Genomic DNA, 18,061 nt, shown 5'->3' with positions numbered 1-18,061 from the left:
GGGGAAATTCACCATTCTGGAAGCTTGGTCCTGAAATCCAACTTGAATCAAACACTGTTGAAAACTGTGTTATTTTTCAGGGGCAGGGCAGTAGAGAAAGGACAGAAGAGTGACTCTAACTATGGCACAAACACTAAATCCTAACCATCTCAGGAGCAGAAAGACAGTAAAGATAAAGAGCTTTTCCCAGGGTGGATCTAATATTTATCAAAACATGTCTCCAGAGACAAGAGCTATGGTTGACTCTGTGTTGCCAAGCAGAAAATTAAACCAATAATCAAAGAACCTGAATGGCTGATTTTTAGCCTCTTGAAAGAGAATGAGAGAAAGTGTTAATCAGGTTCCCAGGTTAAAATATGGGTATCTGTCTTTTGGTTTTCTTTATAAGCTGAGAGAGGGCTCACTATATCCTGCTAGCCAAAGGTGGTAAAAACCTGTAATTCCTAGGAATCCCCTTAGCTGTTTTACAGTCTTGGTCTGTGGGAAGGAAAGAATTGGTTTAATTCTTTCTTCCCACAGTCTTTGGGTTCCCTTAGATATGATAAGGCCCAAATATTTTACCTCAGGGCTGAAAAGTTGTTCCTTAGATCTAGAAACCTTATACTCCCTGTCTGCTAGAAAATTCAGCAGAGCGTGGGTGCCTTGGGTAGAGAGCTCTTCTGAGGGAGTACATGAGAGTGTACCATCTACATATTGCAAGGCTGTGACTTGGGAAAAACTATAGTATTTCCTTCTATTGCATCAGGAGCTAGGGATGGCCTCATCTTTTTTCCTGATAAATAGTTCACAATTTAAAATAACTGAAGGGCTTAGTTCTCATCTTTCTTACACTGTCAAGAGTACATGCCTGGACGTCTTCTGTTTTAATCTCCTGTCTGGTTAGCACGCCAGTGGGGGTCTTTTGTAGGGACTGCTTGGTCTGCAGTAGGAACTGGCTGTTCCCCTGGCTGCCTGTTTTCTGACCTTCTAAAATTAAGATAATATTCATCTCTAAATGTAGTAGCAGCTTGTAATACTACTTGTCTCTCACTAGAAGTTAATCTTTGATTTAAGAGCAGCATTACATCTTTCTAATCTAGTTCTAGGTCTGAGTAAGTCCTCTAAAGGCCTCAATGTACTTATTAGGGTTGTCTGAAAACTTTTAGGCCTTGTTTGATCTGTCTTAGGTCACTGAAAGGAAAGAACATATAAATGCAAGTAGTCCCCTATTTGCCATTTACTTCTTCTAAGGGATATTGTCTTTGAGGGGTCTGAACAAATTGGCTAAGAATGGGTGTAGCCCCATAGAGGCTTTATTTACAGCTGGCCTAGAAGCTCTGTCCTCAGCACCAAAAGGACAAGTAGGGGAAGTCTCAAACTCAGTAACGGTGGTCAAAGCTTTCATTAAAGTTGCCTTGGAAACCTCATTCTCAGGTTTGGAAGGGTGAGGATTAGCCTCAGGCTCAGTGGTGGGGAATGCCTTAAAGGCCAGGTGTCTGGTTTTCTGTGGTTTACATTTACATTTTGAACACAAGCAAAGATTACTTCTTAATGCAAAGAAAGTCTGAACATATGCAATTTTGACCATTTTCTTACAGTACAATTCTAGTTGTGAAATAGCATCATAATCAATATGCCCCTCTGTATTCCATTTTGGCTCTAGAGGATAAGCAGGCCATGTGCAAGTGAAGAAAAATACTAAACAGCTCTTTTTTAACATGTGAGGATGAACATTTTCCAGTGCTTAAGAATACATTCCGAAGGAGTAAGAGGTTCTGATAGGAAGTGTCCCATCTGAAACAAGAGAAACAAATTGGCGTCCCTTTAAGTTTCTATTTGATTCCTATGCACTCGGGGTGTTTCCTAAGTTGGTTCCATTCAGGGCAGGTAGCTGCTGCCTGGAGAGAGACCAAGTAGATAAATCAGACTGGACTACCTACCCTTTCACCAGCGCAAGATCTTATCTTCCCAGGAAGCTCCTGTCCTCACTCCCGTAGGGATGCCTAAAGCACAAGTTACAATTGATTTCAGCCATAACAATCATGTTTAAAGAAGGAAACATTGCTAGCAAAGCCAATAATCAAGATACCTAAACCACTGCTCTCTAGTTCTTTGAAAGAGAGTGAGGAAAATAGGTCAGCAATCAAATTAGAGCACTTTTTGCCTGGAAAACAGATCACCTCTAGAGACAGATAGAGTCAAGTATATGGCTTAGAGAGATTCTTCCCTGGGCACTAGGGCAGAGAGGCCTCTAAGACATTTCTGTTTCTTACCTAATTCACTTAGGCAACCTTTCTTAGCGGCAAGACAAGGCTACACATCCTTCAAGGTCCATTCTAAAGTCACTGAGTATCTCAAACATACAGGTTAAGCTTATATTCATCATCTAACAACCACAATTCACATGTTAGTAAAGGCACATTTATCAATTTCTTTTTTTTTTTTTTTTTTGGTACCAGGGATTGAACTCAGGACCTTGCACTTGTAAGGCTAGTGGTGGCACCACTGAGCTAAATCCATGGCCCTTCCTTTATCAATTTCTTACACACACACACACACACACACACACACACAAAGGAAGAGAAAGGCTGGTGAAAATCCCTTTCTATTCTAGCTAGCACATGAAAACGCAAATGCAAGTCACTAGCTGATCGCTGTTTTCCTCCATGTAAGACAAAACGGTTGTTTTAAGTTGTCTTAGCCCGACTTCCTGGAAGGAGGGGCAGTCTGAATACAAGGGGGGGGTCCTAAAACCTCCTAAAACCTCCAATGAGTTGGAAAAAAGTTTAAGGGGAGTTTCTAACTCACTAACAGAGAGAAAAAGTCCAAATAAAAGCCTAATCGACCCGCCCAAATGGGCGGCGCACGGCCCGACCTACTTTCCACGGCGCCAGCAGCAACATCCATCCATTCGATTTTGGCGCGCTTCCCGGAAGTTCTGGACGCTGAGCTTTTCTGCTTCCAAGAGTGTTGCTGGGCCGCCGATTGAGACCTTTCCTCCACCTTTCTCCATCCTTTTCCTGGCATTTGATTGAGCTGGAGGTGACGCACTAAAGGATCCCACAGAAATACGCAGAACCGCACTTCTAAAATGGCGAACCCTACAGTGAAGGACACGCACGGCGTCCGTGGCACGAACCCCCAGGATCTGGTGCAGAAGATCATTCGGACGCGAATCGACGAATCCAAGTACTGGAAAGAAGAGAGCTTTGGACTTACGGCTGAACTTATAGTTCATAAAGCCATGGACTTAAGGCTCGTGGGCGGTGTGTACGGTGGAAACCTCAAAGCAACTCCCTTTCTGTGTTTGGCCTTGAAGATGCTGCAAATTCAACCTGAGAAGGAGATCATCGTACAGTTTCTAAGAAATGAAGATTGCAAGTATGTCCGCCTGTTGGGCGCACTTTACATGAGGCTGACCGGCACTGCGATTGATTGCTACAAGTACTTGGAACCTTTGTACAACGACTATCGAAAAATCAAGAGCCAGAGCGAAAGGGAGAATTGGAACTGATGCATGTGGATGAATTTATTGGTGCACTGCTGCACAGCGAGAGAGTCTGTGAGATCATTCTGCCCCGGCTACAGAAACGCTACGTGCTCCAAGAAGCTGAGCAACTGGAGCCTCGAGTGAGTGCGCTAGAAGAAGACTTGGAGGATGTGGAGTCTAGTGAAGAGGAAGAGGAAGACGACGAGAAGCTGGAAAGCGTCCGGTCACCAGATCACCGCTGGAGAAGCTGCCGAGACTTGGACGAGCCCCAGGGCTCTCCCGCACTGCGCTAGAGGAGGAGCAGGAGTCGGTCTCCCGGAAGGCCAAGGCGGAGTCCATCTTCGCAGAGAAGAAGTCCTTCACCCCGCAGAGAAAAGCGTGGCAGCAAGAGCCCAAGACGCCGCAGAAGCAGGCCCCAAGGTCACCGACTCAGATCCCGCTCCAAGTCCCTGGGTCATCACCGTACTCACAAACACAGGAGCCACTCAACGTCTCCTGAAAGGTCGAAGAAAAGCCAGAAGAAGGGTGGGAGAGGGAGTGAGGCCTGAATTCAATTGGCTAGGAGTCCCAGTGGCCTCCTGTGGGTATGAGGGAAGGGTTAGCCATGGAGAAGGATTCAGAGCTGCTGTCCGGGCAGTGAGACTATTTCAATTTTTGCCTCCCCACTTTCTTTTCTTTTCTTTTGATGGGAGAGGTGCTGAGTTTGTATCTCTTTTTTCAACTTTATTCAAAATTATGGGGGTGGAAAGGATCTGACACTTGAGGATGTGAGTGAGAAAAGATTTGGCCATCCTGGTGATCCTTTGCCTTTCTGTTATTTAACCTGAGACACCCCCGAAAAATAAATCAATGAAAAACAATAAAAATAAAAAAGAGAAGAAAAAAAAAAAATAAAGCCTAATCTGTCTAAACACCCCCCCCCCCAATCATTACATAGCATTTTACAAATCTACTGTAAAAATTTCAAGTCCACAGCTTATTAGTGAAAGTATTTTCCTCCCCTACACACATAAATGATGAAAATCAGACCCAGGAGGGGAGAGAGAGAAGGTTGGGGCAGTTTTTATTCTAGCAAAGATTCGTTTTCTGTGTCTGACCAGTGGTCTATCTTACTAGCAGAGAGAGAGAGAGAGAGAGAGAGAGAGAGAGAGAGAGAGAGAGAGAGAGAGAGAGAGAGAAAGCAGTCTAATCTTGTAGCTCATCTCTTACTGGAGGCTTAAAACAGGTTCTGATGGCATCATTTCAGGTCACTCTGAGACAGAGGATACCTGATGATCACTGACAGAGTTACCAGGTAGGGATGATAGATAGGAGATCTGCTGGTTACCTCATTGAGCTATTGGGACCCAGCTTCCACTGAAGGACCTTTGAGTATCCACTGGAGAGTAGCCCCAGCCACAACCCCTCCTTTTAGCTTCAACTCATTCCATGCAATCAGAGATCCTTCTCTGGAAAGGAATCCAGTTGCCCATCTGGTCAACATTCCATCTGCCACTGGCTTCAGTGGGGATGGGGATTCACCAGAGGGTACTTGGAGAAACCTGTCCTCTGCTTTGACAGTGGCAGCTACCCTAAGGGCATTTACTAGCTGGCAGAGTAAGCACTGTTTGTTTCAGCTTTCTATAAGGGATAAAAGTCTGAACTCTCTTTACCTGAGATGATCATAAAAGACCCATTTTACAGCATTTTCTAAATTTACTTGTAGTTACTGTTAAAGTCTGCCAAGTAGCATTCTAACACTACTTTTTCCCTAGCATTGTTGTCTAACAAAACAAAGAATACAACTTTAGCAGCTAAGTCCAAATGCAGCATATACAAAACAGGAATAAACTGTATTTTAAGAAAGGACAATGCATCATAAGAAAAATGATCAATTTGCAAAAACTTAAGGCATATATCCTAAAATTTAAGAAAATTTTGAAACAAGAGTCAGAATCTGTGAAACAAAGGCCAGAATTTATGAAAGTTAGACTCTATGGAACAAAAAGCCAGAATCTATGAAACAAAAGCAAACTCTTACCTCTGTCCAACTCTCTCAGTGGGACCTCCAAATGATATAGGGCCTATGATCTAGGACTTCTAAATAATGTAAGGGAAATATAACTCCCAACCTGCTAGGAATCTGAAATACTGAGTTTCTGTTCTCTAAAATCAAAGAATGAATTCTAGGAAGAACGAGGTTAAGAGTAGGAAGAATTTATTGAGAGAAAGATGGTTTCTGTCTAAGAGAGACAGAAGGGGGACTGGAAAGTGGGTTGCCCACCCACCCTGCTTCTCAAAGGTGTTTTAGGGGACAAAGCCACAAAGTGAGGTGGGTTCAAGATGGGACAAAACTACAGTCAACTAGTAAGATTACAGGTACAGTCACTTAGGTAATACTGATCCCATGGGAAATCACAAAGTGGGACACAAATATGGTCAGCCAGTAAGATTACAGCAAGTAAAGTCACTTAGGCAATATTGATTAAATGGGGATCAAATGGGGAGGCTAGTCATATAGCAAGTGTACTGGAACAAACAAGGATTTCCCAGAAGGAATGGGCTAGGCAGGTTCCCCACCCCAAGGTGATTGATGTATTTAGAACATCAGTCCCTCTGTTCCTCCAGAGGGGAAGCTGTGGGATTCCTGATTCCCTTCACTCTGGGGGACAGCATGGGATGACCCTGGGCTGGCAGGAGGGGTGTGTGTGGGAAACAGGGACCTTGTGCTGTCTCCTTCTCTACAGTTAGCAGGATGGACACTCGAAGCGCCTCTTGCACTTGAGGCAGGGTTCCTGGCCGTGACTGACACGGCTGTGACAGCAGAATGTGCGGTCAGCCCTGGGGGAAGAGGCATCGCAGAGCCTCTGCCAGGCCACGCTGCCCAGGGGCCAGTGGTCAGCACTGTGGCTTCCTCATCACACCCAAGGGCCTGACAGCACCTCTAGCTATGAGTTCTCCGGTAGACTATGGTCCCAGTGATCCGTCACCTTCCAAGAGCCTGTCTGTGGTTGAACGAGGCTCTAGGGGGCATCTAGGTGTGAACCAAAACTCCACGCAGCAGAAGGCTCGTCACCTCTGTTCCCCCTCCTCCCCAGAGCTCGTCAGGGGGCAGCCGCCGGCCCCGCTGCACCCGGCCTGGGGCAGCAGGGGCAGCAGGGCCAGCAGAGCCCCCCCAGCTGGCCAGGCCCATGGTGCAGCTCCTCTCGACTCCACTTCACAGAGCAGGCGGCATCTGCAGCTCTGAAGCTCAGGACCCTGGGACAGCAACACAGTGCTTCTTGCACCTGTCACAAGTGCAACTGTTTCATCAAAAATTGCCTTTTTAAAGAAAAAGTGACAGAAAAGGATGGATGTAAAAATCGTATCTTGCTCTCAAGGGTCTACGCCTTGTCACTAACTTAGTCCAAGGGCTGAAGCTTGTGGATTTAATAGCATGTGTTTTCTGAGCCAATGTGTGGAGAAAAGACTCTTGTAATGTCACGTCAGCTCCAGGCCTTGCCTAGCAAGCTGACTTTGGGAGCCCCTGGTGTCCTCTGCCCCTCCACTCTCCTTATTTTTCTTGACTGTTCTTTGTAAAATATCATTCTTATCTATTTTCTGTCAGTAGAATTCATTCTTTTGCAGGTAGCATTTTTTACTTGTGCTATTGTTTGGCTCTTGAACATCCTTAAAGGGGCCTGAGTTGAAGGCTTGGTCCTCCCGACCAAGGTGCTCTTGGGAGGTGGAGCTTCCTGGGAGGAAGTGAGGTAATTGGGGGTGTGGCCTCGAAGAGGGCAGTGGGGAGGAAATGAGGTTACTGGTGGTGTGTCCTTGAGGGGACATTGGGACCTAGCCCTTCCTCCTTCTTTTTCCATCTCAGTGGCCATGAGGTGAGTGGCTTCTTCCTCCGTTCACTCCCCATTGTGACATGCTGCCTCACCACAGGCCCCAAAGCAACAGGGCCAACTGACCATGGACTGAAAACTCTGAAACCATGAGCCACAATAAACTTTTTCTCTTCCTAAGTTGATTACCTCAGGTATTTTGTCATAGCAATGAAAAGCTGACCAATACAACTTGGGTTGATGGTATGTTGAAAGACAAGAAGGCAACTGACAATCAAAGGACATGTAGGACATTGCTCCTTCCAGTCCTTCTGGGTGTCCCTGCAGCCCTCACTGGGGTCTGCAGTTAGGCAGTGAGTGTGACAAGGGTGCCTACACGTTCAGGGGTGCCCAGCTTCTCCATGGCTGATCCATCTGTGGGAAGGCACATCCAGCTGTTTCAAGATGTTGCATTTCTGCCCAGAATCCCATTAGCCAAACATACAAAGGCTGATAAAATATGTGGTCAATGTATTAATTTAAAAACTGTATTAGAGTAAAAGACATATTGCCACAAGTCCCCCTCGGAATCTCACCCTTGTTTCAAACACACTCATCCCACCACTCTTGCTGCTCTCTGCAGCAGCTCTGGAGTCCTTTCCTGAGTGTCTTTATGAGGTGTGATCAACAATTTGGTGAATGCTGACCTCAAGTCCCACCAACAGAAAGGCAGCTCCTAAAAACACGATGCTGTGTCCTCGTCCACCTTATTCACTGGATCTGGCAACATATAACTGCTGGCTCTTCCCCAAAGTCAAAATGACCACGAGAGGTGAACATTTTGAGTCAGTTCAGGACATCAAGGCAGCCAGGACAGCACAGCTAAAAACATTGCTTCCTGAATGTCAAGAAGAAAATCTTTGCTCATCAGGCGTTTGCTGATATGTAAGCTGCTAGTCTTGGCCACCGACCCAGGCTCTGAGAGGGGGAACGACTAAGATGCCTCCTCAGGAACACGCCTGTGAGCATCATTTTCAGCTTGGAGGAAGGACAATCCTGAGGCGTGGTTCCCTGTGCTTATGCCTAGCCATCTCCTGTGACCCTCAGAGATGTTAAGAGAATGCATTTATGGTAATTTTCTTTATTTGTGTTTTCTTGGTGTCAAGGACTGAGCCCAGGGCTGAGCCCAGGTTCTGTGTTCTGCTGAGCTGCACCCGGCCTCTCCCAGAAGACTTAGCTGAGGTAGTGCAGAGTGACACCTTCCAGCCAAGAGCCAAGCCTTCGCTCTTGAGTTAGCTATGGTAGTTTTTGTTGTGTTTTGGTGGGTTTTTTTGAAGAGTTTGGTTTTTTGAGACAAGGTCTCACTATGAAGCCCAGGCTACACTCACACTCACTGCGATGCTCCTGCCTCAGCCTCCTGACTGCTGAGATCACAGGCATCCACCACTATACCAGGCTTCCCATTTTCCTTTTCCCCCTTGTCTATGGGGCCAGGGTGTGGGCCAAGTCCAGAGCAGCAGTCTGCAGTAAGATTGGTCTAACACAGCTGAGAAGGAAAGCACATCTCCTATGCAAACCTGCCTTCCGATGGCTTACAGGCATCTCAGGCACAGAACCTCAGGAGAAAGATTCTGTGGACCAGGTTGAAGCACTATGCAGGTTCTGAGCCAGAAACCTCCCTGCAGGGTTCTGGCCACTGCAATTTCCTTCTCACTGCACCTTGCAGGGTCCTGTTTATTCATAAAAGCAAGTGGCTGCTGGGCACAGTGCTGCGCGCCCCAAAATCCCAGCACTCAGGAGCCTGAGGCAGGAAGGTCAACATGAGTTCAAGGCCAGCCTGGGCTAAAGAGTGAGACCCTGTCTCAAAAACAACAACAAAAAAAGCAGGTGGTATCTCAGTCCTCGAAGGACTTCTCTTTGCTCAGCCCTGAGAAACCCCAGGAGAAGCTGCCAGAGACCCCGTGTCCTGCAGACACTGGCACCAGACAGCAGGGTCACTCGGGGTGAGGGGCTTAGAGAGGAGTTAGGACTGAGGATGTGGCCCCCAGAACTGACATCCGTTTTTTGAGTTTTCTTTGCCATTTTATAGGGGGATGGCAGGTGTGCAGTGAAGGACTGGAAGTATTTCATAAATTAAATATTTCTGCTCGCCGTGGTGGTGCATGACTAATCCCAGCACTCAGGAGGCGAAGGCAGGAGGTTCACCATAAGTTTGAGCCATGCCAGGGCTACATAATGAGTTTAAGGCCAGCTCAAACTACACAGCAAGATCTTATCTCAAAAAAAAAAAGTATTTCTTCAACCAAACAAAGGTGAGACGACTACAGATTCAAGGAAACACTGGACATCTTATTTTACAGCAGCTGGAAAAACTGGGAATGCTCATATTTTTCATTTATAAGTGTAAAACTTCACTCTTTCATCAATCCTGTTGAAGATGAGAACTTCATCACTAACACTCTCTGGATTAAAACAGTAACCACCCAAAAGCGAGATGATCAGTGAACTGGTGAACATGTACACATGATAAATCCCTCAGGCTTGGAAGCAGACAGCAGCATTGCAGAGAGCCCCACTAATTAGATGCATTACAGGCAGCTAGACAGGCCCGGCCCTGCAGGGAGTCAGGGCAGGAGGCAGTCAAGGCACACACTGAAGGCTGGGCTTCAAGAAAAGAGGAACACTACCCCCACACACTGCCCTAGGATGAACAGTGATAACTGATACCATAAATGGGCATCAATCACCTGGGCAGGGGACCAAGACCTTACCCATCCCTTCCAGGAAAGGTCCCTGACCCGTGCCTGCCCGGAAATCCTCGCTCGGTCCATGTTCACTTGCTACATGATTTACTTCCCCATTTGATTCCCATTTGATCGGTATTACCTAAGGGACTATACTGGTTGTAATCTTATTGGTTGACCGAAGTTTTGTCCCACCTCATGTCTACCTTGTGATTTCCCACTGGACCTTATTAGTTGACTATAATTTGTCCCACTTTGTGCCCACCTCTCCTCGTGGCTTTGCTCCTGAGAAGCGAGGTCTGTGTGCAACCCACTTCCCAGTCCCCCTTCTGTCTCTCTTGAAGGCAGAAGCCGTCTTTCTCTCAATAAATTCTTCCTACTCTTAACCTCTGTTGTTCCTAGAATTCATTCTTCGGTTGTAGAGAACACAAACTCAGCATTTCAGACATCCAGCAGATTGGGAGTCATAGTATTTCCCTTCTATTATTTAGAGGTCCATTGATCACATGCTCTATATCATTTGGAGGTCTTCCACTGAGATATTTGGACAGAGGTAAGAGTTTGCTTCTGTTTTAGAGATTCTGACTTTTGTTTCATGGATTCTGGATTGTGGCTCCTTTATGTACTCAAAATTGTCTTAAATTTTGTGCCTTATTAAATTTTTGTCAACTGCTTTTCTCTCTTATGCTGCGTTGTCTTTTGTTAATGGTAAATTTATATGTCACATTTGGACGAGTTGCTAAATTTACAAGCTCTCCTTGTTTGTTAAGAGTAATGTTAGAGTGCCTCCTAATGGACTTAATGGTAACTATAAGTAAAATTAGAAAATGCTGTAAAATGGGTCTTTCCATGAAATCACTTCAGATGAAGAGAGCTCAGGCTTTTATTCATCCCTTATAGACCCTGAAACTGAACAGTGCTTACTCTGCCAGCTAATAATCACTTCTAGGGCAGCTGCCACTGTCAAAGCAGAGGACAGGTTTCTCCAAGTACCCTCTGGTGAATCCCCATCCCCACTGAAGCCAGTGGCAGATGGAATGTTGACCAGACGGGCAGCTGGATTCCTTTCCAGAGAAGGATCTCTGATTGCATGGAATGAGTGGAAGCTAAAAGGAGGGGTTGTGGCTGGGGCTACTCTCCAGCGGATACTCAAAGGTCCTTCAGTGGAAGCTGGGTCCCAACAGCTCAATGAGGTAACCAGCCGAATCTCCTCATATCTATTGCCCCGACCTGCACTCCTCAGTGAGGTGAGAGGTAACTCTGTCAGTGATCATCAGATATCCTCTGTCTCAGAGTGACCTGAAATGATGTCATCAAAGCCTTTCTTAAGCCTCTGTTAAGAGTTGAAGCTGGACGTGGTGACACACGACACCTGTAATCCCAGCACTTGGGAGGCTGAGGCAGTAGGATCGCCATGAGTTCGAGGCCAGCCTGGGCTACATAGTGAGTTCAAGGCCATCCTGAACTAACAGCTAGATCCTGTCTTAAAAAAAAAAAAAGTTGATCTACAGGCTTGGACTGTTCTCTCTCTGCTAGTGAGATAGACCCCTGGCCAGTCCCAGGTAAAAACAGTAATTCTCTAGAAGCTTTGACAAATCTTTGCTAGGTTAGAACCTCCCCTAAGCTTTTCTCCAACTCACTGGGAGTTAATTTTAGAACCACCTTGTAGTTAGACTGCCCCTCCCTCCAAGAAGTCAGACAGAGGCAGCTTGCAAAAACAGTTTTGTCTTTCACAGAGGAAAATAGCAATCAACAAGTGATTTACACCTGCATTTTTATATGCTAACTAGAATAAAAAGGGATTTTAGTCAGCCTTTCTCTTCCTTTCATGTGCACATAGAAAACTGATAGATGTGCCTTTATTAATATGTGCACTGTGATCACTAGGCAATGAGTATAAGTTTAACATGTGAGTTTCAGAGACCTACAAATTTTAAATTTTTTTTTTGTACTGGGGATTGAACTCAGAACTTTGGGCTTTCAAGGCAGGTGGCAGAACCACTGAGCTAAATCCCTGGCCTTTAGAGACATACAAATTTTACATTAGGCTCTGAATAAAGTGTAGCTTTGTCTTGCCACTAAAGAAGGTTACCTAGGTTATTAGGTAGGTAACAGGAGTGTCTTAGTGGCCTCTCTGCCCTAGGCCCCAGAGCAGAGTTTCTCTGAGTTGATTCTGCGTCTCTAGAGTGATCACTTTTACAGGCTGAAATGCGCTCTAATTTTCCCATTGATCTGTTTTTCTCACTCTCTTTCAAAGAACTAGAAAGCAGTGGTTTAGATCCCTTGACTATTGGTTTTGCTAGCAATGCTTCCTTCTTTGAACATGATCATTATGGCTGAAATCAATTATAACTTGTGCTTTAAGAATACCTATGGGAGTAAGAGCATGAGTTTCCTGGGAAGATAAGAGCTTGAGCTGATAAAAGAGTGGGTAGTCCAATCCAGTTTATCTCCTTGGTTTCTCTCCAGATTGCAGCCCCACCTACCCTGGAGTGGAATCAACTTGGTGGATACCTTGAGGGCATAGGAATCAAGTAGAAATTAAAAGGGACGCTGATTTCTTTGTCTTATTTCAGATGGGGAACTCAATATCTGAATATCATACTCCTTTGGGATGTATTCTGAAGCACTGGAAAATATTCGACCCTCACACATTGAGAAAGAGTGGTTTTAATATTTTTCTGGACCTGCCCATGGCCTGCCTACCCCCCTAGAACCAAAATGGAATGCAGAGAGAAGTACTGATTATGCTATTATTTCATAACTAGAATCTGCAAGAAAGAGGGAAAATGGTCAGAATTTCCATATGTTCAGACTTTCTTTGCATTAAGAAATAATCCTTACCTGTGTTTAAAATGTAAATATAAACCACAGGAAAACCAGACACCTCTGGCTGCTATCACTGAGCTTTCCTGCTCTTGCCTTCTGGAACCTGAGAATGAGGTTTCTTGAGAAACCTTAGTCAAAACCCCACCTACTATTACTAAACCCGGAGGACAAGGTTTCCAAGGCAACCCTAATCAAAGCCGCACCTACTACTACCCAGTTTAAGGCTTTCCCCACTTGCCCTTTGGAGCCTGAGATCCCTCCTCCTTACCCTTGAGAGTCTAGGGGTGAGGTTTCTAAGCCAGCCATAACTGAAGCCACTACTGGAGTATGTCCCTCTGTAGCTAATTTTGTTCAAGCCCCTCAAGTACAACATCCCTTACAAGAAGTAAATAGCAAATTTAGACATGCTTGTGTCTACATGCCCCTTTCTCTCAATGACCTCAAACAGATCAAACAAGGCCTAGGAAAATCTTCAGACAGCCCTGATAAGTACATTGATGTCTTTAGGGGACTTACTCAAATCTATGAACAAGACTAGAGGATGTAATGTTACTTTTAAATCAAACATTGGCTTCTAATGAGGTACAAGCAGCAGTACAAGCTGCCATTGTGTTTGGTGATGAATATCATCTTGTTAATTTTAGAAGATCAGAAGACAGATAGTCTGGGGAACAGCCAATTTCTACTGGAGCCCAAGCAGTACCTACACAAAATCCCTACTGGCCTACCAACCAGACAGGAGATTGGAATAAGAGGCATCTTCAGATGTGTATTCATAAGGGTCTAAGAAAGACCAGAGCCAAGACTTTCAATTATCTTAAATTATCAACTATTCAACTGGAGGACAAAGAAAACCCCTCTTACTTCTTAGATCATGTATAAGAGGCATTGGTAAAACATACATCCCTAGTTCCTGATTCTATAAAAGGCAAGATTGTTCCTAAAGACAAGTTTATTACACAGTTGGGCCCAGACATTAGTAAAAAGTCATAAAAGTTGGCTTTTGCTCCAGATAGCTCACTTGATACTTTAGTAAAAATTGCTTCCTCAGTGTTTTATAATCAAGAGCAGGAGGAGGGCAACAGCAGAAAACGGAGGGAGAGGAGGTGACAGCCTCAGCAGCCCTTAAAGGAGTAGACACTAAGTCTGATTCCCAGGACTCCCAGAAGAGCTCAGTGACTAAGCCCACCTGCCACCACTGCCAAAGCCAGCAATGAGAAGCCCCCTGGGCTGTGCCCTAATTGCAAAGGTGACCACTGGAAGTCAGACTGGCCTCGGAGGTGAAGGCCTCAGGGCTCAGACCCATCTTACCAGCTGGTCCAGCAGGACTGAAGGGCCCGGGCACACTCTGCCGCCTTCCTCTGGCCAGACTCTCATCTCCAAGGAGGAGCCCTGGGTAATCATGGCTATAGAGGGAGAAGTGTCTTATTGCTGGACACTGGCATGTGTCTCTTTATCCTTCTCTTGAACCCTGGCCTTCCTTCAGCCACCAGTGAGAGAGAAGGTGACTCGATATTTCTCACAACCCTTAGGCTGTAACTGAGATGACTTTTCTTCACCCATTCCATCTTTTGGGGGATGGGTACTGGGGATTGAACTCAGGCCCTTGCACTTATGAGGCAGGAGGCAGTGCCACTGAGCTAAATCCCCGGCCCAACCATTCCTTTTTAATTATGCCTGAAAGTCCAGTCTCCCTCCTAGGAAGAGACATTTTATCTTGTTTAAGGTCAGGTACACTGTCTTCCCACTGTAGAAAGAAATAAATTGTGAAGTATAGGCAACTAGAGGTAGGATAGATAGAGTGATAAAAGCTATTCTAGTGCAAATACGTCTCAAAGATCCTACTATTTTCCTTCACCAGAGAAAATATCCTCTAAGGCCTGAAGTAAAAAAAAAAAAATTATTGGGTCGGGGATTTAGCTCAGTGGTTTCGCCACCTGCTGCGCAAGCTCAAGGACCTGAGTTCAATCCCCAGTACCAAAAAAAAAAAAAAAAAAATTGCCTATAATTGACAAGTGCACAGGGTTTACTTAAAGTCTGTAACAGTCCATGTGACGCTCCAATCTTAGGAGTTCAAAGACCCAGTGGAGAGTGGAGGTTGGTACAGGACTTGAGGTTAATAAATGAAGCAGCAGTACCAATCTGCCTGATGGTGCCTAACCCATACACTCTCCTCTCTCAGATGCAGGAAGATGCCAGTTGGCTCTCAGTTTTGGGTTTAAAAGACACCTTCTTTTGTATCCCTTTACATACAGATTCTTAGTTTCTTTTGCCTTTGAAAATCCTCACGACCAGGCCTCTCAGCTGACATGGACTGTGCTTCCCCGAGGACTGAGAGATGTCCTCACCTGTTGGGGCAAGAGCTTTCCCATGACCTGGGATTGAATCTTTCCAGGTCACGGTCCTGCAATATGTAGATGACATGTGCCCCCTCAGAAGAGCTCTCTAGCCAAGACACTTACACTCTGCTAATTTTCTAACAGAAGGGTTATAAGGTTTCTAGATCTAAGACATAACTTTGCAGCCCTGAGATTAAATATTTGGGCCTCATCTAAGGGAACCAGGAGACTGGGGGAAGTAAGAATTAAACAGATTCTTTCCTTCCCACAGCCCAAGAATCTAAAACAGCTAATGGGATTCCTAGGAATTACAGGCTTGTGTCACCTTTGCATAGCAGGATATGGCAACCTCTCTATCAGCTTATGAAAGAAGCCTAAAAGACAAATGCCCATTTTTAACCGAGAACCTGATTCCTAGACCACATTCCAGAAGCTCAAACCAATGCTTCTAAGTGCTCCAGAGCTTGCTGACAAGATACTATTTCAGGTTGTTTGTTGATGAAAGATGGGGCATGGCTTTGGGAGTGCTTACTCGGGGTCAGAGACCTGCTCACCCGCCTGTAAAGTACCTGAGTCATGATTTAGACATTGTAGCAAAGGGATGGCCTGCATGCCTTAGAGCTGTGGCTTAGAGCTCTTAGTGCCGGAGGCATCCAAGCTGACTTTAGGCAAAGATCTCACCGTGTATACACCTCAGAATGTGGTAGGGCTTCTTTCTTCCAAAGGGAGCCCATGGCTATCAGACAACCAACTTCTTAAATACCAGGCCATCCGTCTAGATGGATCAGCCATTCCAATGAGGACATGTTCCTCCTTAAACCCTGCTACCTTTCTACCAAAAAAGGAGGAAATTGAGACTGACAGACATGACTGGGAACAGGCAATTCTCCATACATACACAGCGAGAGAATTTACTAGACACACCCCTTACTGATCCCGATTTGACCCTCTTCTTTGATGGCAGTTTCTTCATGGAAAATGGGACAAGAAAGGCAGGGTATGCAGTAGTGACTCTACACCAGACACTTGAAAACAACTCAATTGTACCCGGGACTGTGCCCAGCTAGCAGAACTTGTAGCTCTGACCCAGGCTTTACAACTCAGTAAAGGACAGAAAGTCAATATTTATACTGATTCAAAGTATGCTTTCCTAGTACTGCATGCCCATGGAGCCACATGGAAAGAAAGAAATTACCTGACAGCCAATGGATCTCCTATATACTATCATAGGGAGATAGATGAACTTTTATCATCTGTCCATACACCCTCCAGAGTGGCAGTAATTCACTCTAGAGGACACCAGAAAGGAGTTGATGAAGTATCTCAAGGTAATCAACTGGTCGATGCAGCTGCAAACAAAGCTGCTTGGGGCCCTCCCTTCACACCCCCTGATCTGGGAAGGGCTCCTTGATCATACATGACCCAAATATTCTCAGTCAGAAATCAAGTGGGCTTTCTCCCATGGGTGTCAGTTCCTCCAATCAGGATGGTTACAATCAGATGATGGTAAATTGTTCCTTCTTGGCAATAGTCAATGGAAAGTTATTAAGTCTTTACATCAAACCTTTCGCTTGGGGAGAGACAAGACACAGCAGATGGCTTCTAAGTCATTCAAGGAACTTTCTCAGACAATACAACAGCTAGTTCAGTGTGAGCTCTGCCAAAAGAACAATCCTTTTCACCCGACCATAGCTCCTCCAGGTATACAGAGACATGGTAAATACCCTAGAAAAGATTGGCAACTCGATTTTACTCATATGCCAAAGAGTAAGGGACTTCAATACCAATAGTCTGGGTAGATGCTTTCACAAACTGGATTGAAGCGTTTCCTTGTAGGACAGAGAAGGCACAGGAGATGGTAAAGGTTTTGGTCTCAGAAATCACCCCCAGCTTTGGACTCCCTAAGAGCTGACAGAGTGATAATGGGCTTCCTTTAAGGTGACAGTCACAGAGGGCACCTCTCAGGCACTGGGCATTCTCTGTCATCTTCATGTGCCTGGAAGCCACAATCATTGGGAAAGGTAGAAAAGATGAATGAGACCTAAAGGGACATCTTCACAAAATGGCTCAGGAGACCCACCCTCAGTGGCCTCCCTTACTACCTTTAGCTCTTATCAAAATAAGAAATACACCTCAGCTTCTAGGCCTGACTCCATTTGAAATGCTTTATAGATATCCTTTTCTCATGAATGATTTTCTCTTTGATAGAGAAACATATGCCTTACTAAAAGATGTCATTTCACTGGCTAAATTACAATAGACTCTTCAACAGCTAACAGAAGCTCAGGCTAGAGAAGGAGGAAACCCTATATTCCAACCCAGAGATTTAGTACTGGTAAAGTCTCTCCCCTCATCATCTCCTTCCCTAGGACCAACTTGGGAAGGACCATACACTGTGATCCTGTCAACTCCATCAGCTGTCAAGGTAGCAGGCATGAACTCCTAGATACAGCACACCTGACTCAAGCCCTGGGAACCAGAAACCATCTTGGAGTGTGAGCCAACACCTGGATACTCCTGTGAACCCATAGAAGCTTTAAAATTCTTTTTCAAAAAGAAAGCAAAGCCTTCAGATAAGTAATCTAAGGTATTACACTTAGCCCTTTTACTAATCACCTCACCACTTAAAGGAGAGTGAAATTCCTTTCTAAGGTGGGCACAGGAGTATGCAGAGCCATTACAACAAACATCCTGCTGGATATGTGGCCTACTCCCCTTGTCAAGTACATCAGGACTTCCTTGGTGGGTATCCCCACTTAAGGGAGATGATTGGAATAAGCTATAAGACTACACCGATGAGACACGAAAGAGTTCTGTGGTTCATAGCTCAGCCCACCCTTACAGGGTAACTGAGTGACCAATAGACTATAATAAATCCTTGACTTATGAACTCAG

At 45.2% G+C, this 18,061-nt stretch overlaps 1 pseudogene; it reads left to right on the top strand.

Annotated features, from left to right (window-relative positions):
* The first annotated feature begins 2,863 nt into the window (after positions 1-2,863).
* On the top strand, positions 2,864-4,300 carry LOC101718020 (pre-mRNA-splicing factor 38A pseudogene; annotated as a pseudogene).
* The last annotated feature ends 13,761 nt before the right edge of the window (positions 4,301-18,061 follow it).

Source organism: Heterocephalus glaber, unplaced genomic scaffold, assembly GCF_053883595.1.
Source record: "Heterocephalus glaber isolate CG9 unplaced genomic scaffold, H.glaber_assembly_v1.0 deba00000331, whole genome shotgun sequence".
Classification (NCBI taxonomy): domain Eukaryota; kingdom Metazoa; phylum Chordata; class Mammalia; order Rodentia; family Bathyergidae; genus Heterocephalus; species Heterocephalus glaber.
Note: the sequence above shows the minus strand (reverse complement) of the source record. Positions and strands in the feature narration are given on the sequence as shown.